Source organism: Ranitomeya imitator, chromosome 2 (assembly GCF_032444005.1).
Source record: "Ranitomeya imitator isolate aRanImi1 chromosome 2, aRanImi1.pri, whole genome shotgun sequence".
Taxonomy (NCBI): Eukaryota; Metazoa; Chordata; class Amphibia; order Anura; family Dendrobatidae; genus Ranitomeya; species Ranitomeya imitator.
The window spans coordinates 310,624,924-310,628,104 of record NC_091283.1 but is presented as its reverse complement, the minus strand read 5'-3'; positions in this window follow the sequence as shown (position 1 = coordinate 310,628,104).

Genomic DNA, 3,181 nt, shown 5'->3' with positions numbered 1-3,181 from the left:
GACGGGGAAGGGGCGTGGCCTAACAAAAGGGGGCGTGTGACAGCAGCTTCTGTTCTGTCTGCGGGAAGCTCTGCGTCCTGGGCAGGACAGACGGGGCAAGCATCAAATCCGGGGCAGTCCCGCACAATGAGGGACGGTTGGGAGGTATGGTTCTGGTGTGGACCCTCCACCTGCAGAGCCGCACTCCACATATATGGCTGCTTTGTTCGCACAGGACCTGTGATGAGGTCACAGGAGGGGAGGAGTCAGGGGTCACATGATCAGGGGCCTCAGTGTATGCAGGACTCTGCTGTGCTGGTTGTCATGGTGCTGGATGAGGGGAAGTTTATGTGTGGGGTCAGGAGGGATTTACAGTGTGGATGTAGCAGAGCCGTGTGTGTACGAGGTGTATGGAGCCGTGTGTACGAGGTGTACAGAGCAGAGCCGCGTGTGTATGAGGTGTACGGAGCGGAGCCGCATGTGTACGAGGTGTATGGATTGGAGCCATGTGTGTACGAGGTGGATGGAGCAGAGCATTGTGTGGACGAGGTGTATGGAGCGGAGCCGTGTGTGTACGAGGTGGATGGAGCAGAGCATTGTGTGGACGAGGTGTATGGAGCGGAGCCGTGTGTGTACGAGGTGGATGGAGCAGAGCATTGTGTGGACGAGGTGTATGGAGCGGAGCCGTGTGTGTACGAGGTGGATGGATCGGAGCCATGATTATATTCAGCCTTTGGGGGCTAAATGGTTTTCTATCCTTGACCTTAGAGGGGCTTATAATTTGATACGCATCAAGAAGGTTGGTGTGTGGTGATGGGAGAGCGTGCTCAGTACTTGATCGAGTATCTGGGTATTTGGGGGTCACACTCACGTGTTTACCGCCTATTAGACGGCCAATAAACACTCAGGGATTGCCCGACATACACAGTAATGCCATAAACATGTTGGCTACTGGCATTACTCTGACTGCCCGCCACATAGTACCATCAAGTCTGTATAAGACCTGGTGACGCCATGTTTGGAGCATTGTACACGGACATAGTGTAGGGAGAGTTGCTGCTGATGTTACATTAAACCAACAGCCCTTTTCCAGACTGACTCAAATACAAGTGCTTCTCACAAAATTAGAATATCATCAAAAAGTTAATTTATTTCTGTTCTTCAATACAAAAAGTGAAACTCACATATAGAGTCATTACAAACAGTGATCTATTTCAAGTATTTATCTATGTTAGGCTACGTTCACACTAGCGTTGTGCGCCGCTGCGTCAGCGACGCAACGCACAACGCATGCAAAAACGCAGCAAAACGCACGCAAAAACACTGCGTTTTGCGACGCATGCGTCGGTTTTTGCCGAAATTTGGACGCAAGAAAAATGCAACTTGTTGCGTTTTCTTGGTCCGACGCTTGCAGCAAAAAAGACGCATGCGTCGCACAACGCAGCACAAAAAGACGCATGCGTCCCCCATGTAAAATATAGGGGCGCATGACGCATGCGTCGCCGCTGCATCGCCCGACGCAAACACGACGCAAAACGGGAAATGCTAGTGTGAACGTTACCTTAATGTTGATGATTATGGCTTACAGCCAATGAAAACCCAAACGTCATTAGTGATGAGCGAATATATTCGTTACTCGAGATTTCCCGAGCACGCTCGGATGTCCACTGAGTATTATTTAGTGCTCGGAGATTTAGCTTTCATCACTGCAGCTGAATGATTTACATCTCTTAGCCAGCTTGATTACATGTAGGGATTCGAGGTCCCGGAGTCTGGAGGAAGAGTGGAGAGGCCACAATCCAAGCTGCTTGAGGTCTGGTGTGAAGTTTCCACAATCAGTGATGGTTTCGGGAGTCATGTCATCTGCTGGTGTAGGTCCACTGTGTTTTACCAAGACCAAAGTCAGCACAGCCGTCTACCAGGAAATTTTAGAGCACTTCATGCTTCCCTCTACCGATAAGCTTATTGGAGATTAAAATTTCATTCTCCAGCAGGACTTGGCACCTTTCCACACTGCCAAAAGTACCAATACCTGGTTTACAAACAACAGTATCACTGTGCTTGATTAGCCAGCAAACTCGTCTGACTTTAGCCCCATAGAGCTGGGCTGTGGATTCGATAGTTTTGACTTGAGATGTGTATACTGTATATAGATTTTTAAACATGTCTTTTTCCCTCTTGCAGGCAGAATGTGCAGATGGCCGTGTGTGTCCTATGTAGACACCCATATATTTTGTGTTTAATATCTTATGATGTGTGTATACATCTATATATTCATCTGCTGAAGTGCAGGCAGTATTTGCATATCCATAATTTGCTTATTTTACTTACATTTTTAAATATATATCTTTTTTGCTTTTAATCTTGAGTTCCATTTGTAAATAAATTGTTTGTATATGTTTATGTACATTTTATTTTGTCATTATATACTTGTTATTTAACCATAATCTCACTAAATTGCTGCATTAAGGGTATGTGTCCACGTTCAGGATTGCATCAGGATTTGGTCAGGATTTTTCATCAGTATTTGTAAGCCAAAACCAGGAGAGGAACAATTAGCGGAAAAGTATAATAGAAACATATGCACCACTTCTGTATTTATCATCCACTCCTGGTTTTGGCTGACAAATACTGATGGAAAATCCTGACCAAATCCTGATGCAATCCTGAACGTGGATACATACCCTTAGGGTATGTTTCCACGTGCAGGAAACGCTGCGTGTCTGACGCTGCATAGAGCCGCAGCGTCAGACACGCAGCGTCCAGATGTTACAGCATAGTGGAGGAGATTGAATGAAATCCCGTCTCCACTATGCGTGGTAACACGCACGCGGCGGCCCTGCGACTCCGGACATGCTGCGCGTGTTTTCAGATCGCAGCATGTCCATATATCTTGCGGCGACGCTGCGTCGCCGCAAGATATAGCACCGGGCCCTATGCGATGATGCCGGATGTGTGCTGTGAACACATCCGGCATCATCGCGTCCCAGAAGGGGGCGGGGCTTAGCGCAGAGCGGCAAAGCCGCTCCGACGATACCGCCGGCCATCCTGATCGTGGACACGCAGCCTAAAGGGACTCAAAAGCTGCTCAGTATAGCTTGTTACCAGTCCCCTCTGTTACAGCTGCGACTGCAGATGCGGCCCAGACGACGCCTCCACATTGGCAGACCACGACGACGTGGGGTGAGCGTCCCAGGTGGTA